Source organism: Styela clava, chromosome 10 (assembly GCF_964204865.1).
Source record: "Styela clava chromosome 10, kaStyClav1.hap1.2, whole genome shotgun sequence".
NCBI classification, from domain to species: Eukaryota; Metazoa; Chordata; class Ascidiacea; order Stolidobranchia; family Styelidae; genus Styela; species Styela clava.
This window is the reverse complement of record NC_135259.1, coordinates 17,166,943-17,176,209: the sequence shown is the minus strand read 5'-3', so window position 1 is coordinate 17,176,209 and position 9,267 is coordinate 17,166,943.

The following is a 9,267-nucleotide window of genomic DNA, read 5'->3' as shown; positions in this document are numbered from 1 at the left end:
TATTTTGGTGTGCAAAAGTATTACTATAGTAATACAATATGCCGGCTTTAATTAACCAATCTCATATGCATATTGAGTATTGGTGAACGATGTCAATATTGTAGCGCAGTGGTTCTCAACCTGTGGGCCATGGCCCACTGCTGGGCCCCAGAAACATTTTCAGGTGGGCCACAAACCTATTATAAATCGCTAACGTTATTGTAAAAATTTAGTTTCATTTTTATTACTATAGTTTAGTTTCGATTCTAGTGGCAATGAATGATAATGATATTTTTTCCAATGAGTCGTAAATTTTCATTTTATTTATTGAAGAGGAAATGTATATTTTTGCGAAAACAATTTTTTGTGTTTCTTGTAACTTTTTGTCTTCCATTTGAGATTATGAATGTGCCACAGAATATTTTGTGCCACAAAAGTGGGCCACGAAAGGGAAAAGGTTGAGATACACTGAATTGTAACGTCAAAAGAAGAGCGGATCTTTCAATAATGATTTGTTATAAAAGAAGCTTTTATGTAGGATTTTGTTTTTTCTCAATTCTAAAAAAAACAGCGTGTTTTAAAACAAGGGTTTTTTTTTCTGTATTTTTTATATTTTTTATCGAAATACCCCTTGCATCGCCACGAAACTACGCCAAAACGTTCTGGCAGCTGCACATGCAGCCGGAATTATAATTTCGAAAATGTAAGTAAAAATTCCTATTTTGACTTTTACTCCTATTACGTACATTTCTCGCCACGTTTATATCTCCACCAAAGTCATAAGATTTTAAACGGAATGTTTATCCGAGATGTCAGAGAGACGTTTTGAGTAAGGAAAATCATGAAACTTTGCCCACGAGCCTATTACAAAAGCAATTAGAACAAGGGCAGCCTTCGATATAAACGATGAGACACCCTAGCCTAGACTATGCTAATTATAAGGTGCCTCTGATGCAAAGACGCCACAACTAATCTGTTATGACGCCATAAAATGGATTTCGAGTTCATGTATTGACTTATTTCTCATAAAATGAAGGCATTATTACGGTTAATACTGTTCGGTTAATTTATGCTTAGCATACTTTGTTTTTAGGGCTGAAGTGATAGAGTTTTTCAAGGTTATACAAACTCATTTATTCGATCGCATTTTAATTTTTTTTCGCAGCAGGGTCGTTCACGTAATGGCTTATCGGTTACGTCTTATTTTGCCAATCACTGAACTACAGCTTGAGAAGGTGTGCATGAGCATCTATCGATATTTATGGCTTTTTGAAAGATTTATTGCAAATAAGAAGCGTTTAGTAAGTTTTTACATCCATTTTTCTTCAACCTATTTAATACAAAAAAATCAAATAGTACAGCCATTTTGAACAAAACAGGCAAAAAAAAATTGATTTAAAACAATTGTTTTAAAACAATTCTTTTTGAACATATCCCTACTTTTATGGCAATTTTTTATAAATGAAAATCAAAGATAGCAACATCGATCCTGTTAAGAAAACGCAGCCGCATTCACATGAAAGCAAGATAAAGAAATGGTCGCACTCCGTTTCGGGTTCAAGTCAACTTTGCACGCGATTCATTGTGTTTTAATCTGTTCGCCTTACTTTGGTTTATACGTCAGACATACTATTTATTTATATTTGCTATATTATCAGTAAATTAATGCTATAATGAGATTATCAATGTTGATGTCGTAAGAGAAGATTTTAAAGTTATATATTTTCTAGTTTGTTGAGAGTTATGTAGCGTAGATTGATATCCGGGTCTGCCTATAGCACCCATGTTCGTATTAGTAATAACTGACGCTGCCCTCTTTGGACCTGTAGTCTGCTTTTTGCAGGTATCCCCAATTTAGAAAATATATTTCAAACTAAAAAACAATGACCAATAAATGCAAACATTTATAATTTGTTCTTCGTAGTTTTAAACACACACACAAAAAACAATAACTCAAAAATGGAATTATTGCGAGGGAAATATATATTGATAAATATATAGAGTAAGAATAATAAGCTGATGTAAGCAGTTTTTAACACAAAATAAAATATATAATCAAAAAACTTGTAAAATGGAATGTCGCATATTTGCTCAAATCTGTCAAAATCGTGTGTCATTTAGGCTATCAATGTCAATATGAAACAATTCCCCTTACGATGTACACCACGTAATATTTTATTTAATTATTAATCACGAAGTCAGATATTAATAAAAAAGTATTTCGAAAACATAAACAATTCACATGCTGAAGTTAATAGAGTGTTTATTGTCGTCGCCAAAGAAGACGGGTCTTTATTAAAATTCACGTGAACCTGAATAAATATTAGCGACTGCTAGCCAGCAAAAGTCTGAAGAAACACTCCATTTAAAACATTTTGTGTGTTGTATCGTTCTTCTACTTCACCAGAAAATTCGATCCCTTGTCCATTTTCCGCACATCTAAATATTTTCTTTATATAATGATGTTTGAATTCGCTTTCATTTTTGCAGCACCCGACAGACATCATTCTTTGTTATAATGTCGTATTTTTACCAATTTATCAACTATCTCCGTCATTAAAAACAAAGTTCTTGACAAACTTGGCAACTCTTTATGTGAATTCTAATATGACGTCGAGCTGACCCTCTCTTTCGGCGTGAATAAACATCTCTTCTGACCCTAGATAACCAATTGCGTTCAGTTGTGTACTTTGACATCTTCAATTTTGCATCCAGTTCTTTAAATTGATTCGTGTCATCGACTGTAGAGTTGAAATAACAAAGTGTTATATATATTTAATACATATTATTGTTAGGATTAATATACAATATTCATTAATGATATAGTTTGGCGTTCTCGGATATTGTGTATTGATATGATGTAACGAAAGCTTACACATATATTTGCTTTTTCACGGAAAGAGTGATGTTATTTTCTTTATCTTTAAAATAAAATTACTTACCACTTCTCTTGACCATTCTAACCCCTCCTTTACAATGTGAAAACATTCTCTGCCAACATCTTCGACATATAATATCTCGGAATCTTGACGGGAGTTGTCTCTTCCCTGCAGAGACAGTGTTCAAACTCGATAACACAAGAACAGTTACGACGAAAAAAATTGATATGTTCATCGTTAGAGAATTCAAAGTCAATTACAGATACTTAAGATAACTCAACTGTAGAGAAAAATGAATGAAATGTTAAATGACCCCATAACTATTTGTGTACAATAGGTAAAACACTGACTTCATGGGTATTAATGCTACGAACTACATAGAATTGATTGATTAATCTATACTACAAATATTTATATATTTTAATTAAAGGAATATTTTATTTACAATATTTTACAAATTTTTATGAAATGAAAATCTGTTTGAAAAATCATCACTTCAAAAGCAATGCAATGGCAATCATTTTGGTGATTCAAACCCGACTGTTATTATATCAGCATTTAAAATAGTATTAATATTTTGAATCAAAATTTAACACGATAGTCTCATTCACAACATCCAACTACTGAACCTGTTCTATAGAGATTTTTATAACGTCTGTGTCACTGAATCTGAAACACGCCATTTATATATTCTTTGAAATTTACGATTCACCACAAAATTCGAAAAAGTCACAAATATGCGGTTGCCAAAAATAAACAGTTGTTTCGCAAGCAAAGCTGTTTCGAGTTATTGCAAATCGAACGACGCTATCGCCGATTTCTCTTGTGTTCAGTCGCGATGGATTTGACTTCATTTATGGTTGGATTAAAAAAAGGTAATGTATTTATAGTAACTCTTCCATTAGTTGTTTTATCAACTAGTCGCAAACTGGTTGCAAAAACTGAATTAAAAAATTGCCACGTTATATCTTTATTGGACAGATGGGTAATTCCCTAAGTCTCACACAAACAAAAACAGAAAGTCAGAAAGTGGCATCGCCAGCATTAACTTTTTCCACAAGTTGATATATGAACAAACACGTGTGCATTCACAGATCAAAATTGGGCGCGCCAGACATGTATATACCAATATGTGTCTGTAACTAATTCTTTTCACCTACTTTACATCAAGTTGTATAAAGATAGTGAAGTCTATGAGACTATATCATTACCCGAACTCGTAATAGAACTAAAATGAGGAAATTGGAATAAAATTATGGCTTAACCCTAACCTGGTACACACACTACGGGAGTATCCAAAATTGTGCTATTCCCAAATGAATCACAAACAGATGGAATCATTTATAATCGATTTCCTTCAAATTTGTTTTTAGAATAATGTCTCACCGCTTTTGCACAATTAAGATATTGAATAACATTTCTATGTATGGCGAACACATTTATTTATTCACTCGTCGCAATTTCTCAATCCTAATTGCATCATGATTTATACTTATAATTCGCAAAGGGAAAACACAATAATTTTATGAATCATATTTGCAACCCTCAACATAGATCAAAAAGATATAAAGGGCCGTGTTGACGTGGTAATATGGTATATTGTCAATAAACTAATATTTCATTCATTTCTATAGACTATTAATTTTTGATAAACCCTCCATTGTATGAACCAAGGTGCAGGGGACACCGGAACGTAGTATGTGTACCAGGTTAGGGTTCGGCCATAATTTTTTTCCAATTTTTCTTATTTTAGTTCTATTACGAGTTCAGGGACTAGCCAAGTGACTCCCGTAGTATTTTTACTTGAAATTATGGTATATTCCTGAACTGGTGTACATACTACCGTCAGCCATTTTGGTTTGCATACTACAAGAGTAACTAAATTTGTATTTTCCAACTATTTTAGCGACCGAAAGTAAAAGTTCTAGTCCTGAAGAGCATAAGACTCTATTAAGAACTTTAATTGTAGCATACCTTGAGTCAAACAAATTAATTTGTTAATGAGGTTGATTTTTACTGGAATTGAAGACCAATTCGGTGATTTCCATCCAATGTTTTTAACTGAAACTTGTACCAATATAAAAATGAATTACTCAATTCCTTAAAACCGCGAACTACTTTTGCGGATTTATCAAAAGTTATTATGAAAGTGTTTATAAATAGTTGACATCAATTGAAAACGGAACGTGAAAATTGAGTAGAATGTTCATGTTTAACTTCCTTCCGCTGTGGTGTAATTGACACACGACACATACACACATGAAATAGATTTAAAAAAAAAAAGATATATTAAAACATAGAGTATAATTAATTTTGCACCTATTCGAATGTTTGAGTCTTTTTGAATATTCCCGTTTTTTACACATAATGATGTCTGTTATATATTAAAAACAATTGTATCTAGCATTTAGTTGAAAGATGAACTACATGAATACCGACTTGATTTTTGCTCAGATGATTTTTCCGTAATCCAGAAAGACATGGGATGCAGATTACACTGTCCACGATAGAAAATATATCTTTCAAAACTTGTGGGTAATTCCTGTATGAATATCAGGATAATAATAATTTAAAAATTATGCAATTTCTAATGATAAATGACAATAAATAATATTCCTCGTATAGCACTGATATAGCCAGTATTTATGACTCAAAGTATATCAGATCATGAGAGTAAAATAGTATTGAGTTGAACAATTTAGATTAATATACTGAGATGACACCAAATGAGTGATAAATCTTCTGTATTTTTTTGCTTTTGATTGTACGTAAATCTCTATTTTCACTACAGAACAGTTTCTATGTTACAATTTAGACATATATACGAGGACACCTTCGTTTGCGAGGTAAATCATCTATTTTTCAAAAATTAATTATTCAAACATTATAGTGAAATGTGTGAGACATTTATGATGTTCAAATACGGCTTTTCTCCCCCAAAGGGTTGAATTATCGAGATTGCCTTTTGCAGCATATAACAGACTATATTTATTTCTGTCGTTCTCAACAAGTCAGATTCGCGTATAGATAAGAGCATTATTTCCATAAAACTATGAACTTCATTATTGCCCGACTCATGTCATATTTTTGTCAAAGTCATGGGACCTAGTTGGAAAACGAAACACTTTTTACCCGAAGAATATTTTTCAGATTTTCGTTATCAATTTTTCGTTATGCGTTGACGCGTAAAAGATTACGCAATAATATATTTCATCTGATAGAGACATATAGAACTGACAAAACCATTCTGCCGCAGTAATTTAATACCCCAACTCGACGCAAATATTCTTAGTCATAGATCCAATCGATGGTAGGTAATGTACTGTCCCCAGTTACTAATGTTTTTTGTGGAATTCGTTTTGTGCAGCACAATAATATGGGGCATTTCATTTAATATTCGAATTTCCCATAAACTGGACAGAAACATATTAAGATTACTATTTGATCTAGCTAGGCCAAATTTCTGTTGGGTTTGAATTACTGAGACCCATATTGAGAATTTCAAATTCATCATCAAAAATATTTTTTTCATTTTAGTATATTGACTGAAATGAAAATGAAGATCAATATATATTTAGAATCTACTGAACCGCTTCGAATATAGTGTTTGCAACTTTCGTAAAGCTCGCAAAATATATGATGCGGACTGCTAATTATTGTGAGACTGTTTCGATTTGCTTGTGGTGAATCTGTAATACCTGGTGTGAATGAAAATTCCCGCACTCAGATCAGACGAAGCGTCTGGTTGATAACCCTCAGTACCTTGCTCCAAAATGATATTCAGTTTCAACATTTCGGGGAATTAAGTCGAACAAGTACAACGAAAACGAAACAACTGGACTCACAAAACAAAATATCGCTGCATCTCACCGACGAAACTAATATGTCAGCAACAAAGACAAAAAATTCCCTTCTCTCGTTTTCACACAGTCATGTCTTAATCAGACGTCACTTATAGCAACACTAAAACAACGTCGAGAGTCTAAACTAGTTCACGTTCACGTTAGTTTTCCAACATCATTTAGCAATCTTCGTAAGAAGGGAAACTTTTTATTAAGCTTCCGATCTTGACACAGAAATAAATAGATAATCATTCCTAAAAGCCTTAATTAACAAGCGTTCAATTTTGAGATAATTTCAGTCTTATATAGAAATACTGACCACGTCAATCCGTTACAAACCAATTTAAATTGCAAGGTTAATGTATAAAATTGGAATACAACAACAAGCTAACAAAACGATCCAAAGATCCACATCGTGTCCAATTAATTGAAAACATTGTACGACAACTGCGACTCAGTTAGGACTTTTAAAACTTTTTAAGTTTCCTTGCTTTGAGAGAAATTTTAACAACCGGAGTTGTCTAATCCAGTGATTCCTAAAGTGGACGATATTGCCCCCCTGTGGGCAAAAAACGATACAGAAGGGGGCGAAAAGCCGGAGGGGGCGATAGGGGGGCGATTTCGCGGAACCTGTTTTTGTTCGGCGGCTGGCGCGGTATGTACTTGATTAATATATGCGTGCAATCGTAGGTTTAAATACCGTTGGCGATATTCACACGCGAGATGATTGCGGGACTCCTCCCCGCCGTAAGCTAGTTCGCGTAGCCCAGGAGTCGCAACCTACGGCCCACGGGCCATGTCTGGCCCGCGATGCTTCACTGAATTATAGCGACAAAATGGCGGTTTTAACGAAGATTTACATTTATAATCTACGTTCGAGGAGTAGATTATATTTTTTACGTAACAGAATTTATCGTGAGACACGTTTAGTTAGATCAAATTATATATTATAACCTAACAATTTAGTGAACTGTTACTCGTTCAATCATACTACAATTTAATTATAATCAGACAAATGACGACACGCAGAAAAGTTGATGCTGAGAGCAGGGTTTCAATAGCGCAGAAAATATTTAAATGGAGCTTCGTGAGATGCAATGCATGCAATAAGCAGATAAAATTCCTATTTTTTTCATAAAAATGTATCTTCTTAAAGAAAATCTTCTAAAAATTTGACAAACCGTGCGAAAAAATCCACCTCGATGTTTGGAAGTACATATGTGTACAAACAGTTATTTTAAAAAATGAACATTACAAAGAACAAGCAGAGAACTAGGATTAGTGATGCTCATTTAGAAAAGGTTCCAATCTTCTATTCATTCAGTGTGGCGCCGAAAAGCTATCAAGCGTGATGCCTTTTATGCCCTTTTCTTTTCATTTTCTTAAAATATGGGATATGTTAATATACGGTAATACACATTAGAGAGTCATTGGAATTCATAATTCAGGATGTATGTATGAAGGTTTAATTCGAATATTAGAATAATTCCCAGGATGCAGTTTGATTTGTATTCCACCATAACAATATCGTCAGATTGCTATAGAAATACAATTTATCCATAGAGGTTATATATTAATAATTAACCATGGTATACTCGAAATCAACTCAATGTCAAATCCATTTAATGATATTATGAATTGGACCTTATGAATTGTTTACTTGTTTCGTTTTATTTTTTAATAAAAAATTGCCACAAGACAGTGTCACATTAAAAGTCATTTGTCATTTTTTTTCGTTTAAGACGACTGAGTTGATTTCACGAATTGTCGCAGTTTTTAGCGCTGTTCCGTTTTTAACTTTAAAAAAATATGTGCGCCCCCAAGACTTGCAACCCTTTATTTTGGCCCGCGAGCGACAAAGGGTCGCCGACCCATAGCGTAGCCGATGGTCGGTTACAGCTTCCCTCGCTATCAAGTCCATGAATTTTAAACAAATAAATGGCTGAATAATTCTATGAATTGGAGTCTGTGGTACATGATGAGGAATCGAAGATGAATTTTACCGAAGACCGTTATGATGTATTTTTATGAGGTAGAACCCCGCATTCTTTCATTTCCGACATCTTATATGGTGGAAAAGTGGTTTTCAGCCCTGACACTATTTCTATACAAACAATGAAATCGCCTTTCCATCAGTAAACGGAATGGTTTGAGATTGTGCCTGACGAAAACGTCACCAAGTATTTCAAAACTCACTGAAGACCACCAAGCTCATCCGTCTCGTTATAAAAACACTAGGAACTATGATTTGTTTTTTTGTTTATCTGGTCTGTAATATATTCGTTCCTGACTTTACAATTTTTTGTAGTGCCAGAGTGCGATGAAGTTGTATAAATTACAGTAGGGGGTCGATGGCACAAAAAAGTTTAGGAACCCCTGGTCTAATCTGTGATGTAATAAACTGGGTTCGCTATGATAAACTAAAAGTACTCCCGTAGTGTGTGTACCAGATTGGAGATAGGCCATGGTTTTATTCCGATTTTTCTTATTTTAGATCTATTACATGTTCGGGAAATGTCTGTGTTAGCCAAATGAATGGGCTTCCATCTTTTTACACAACGTGATGT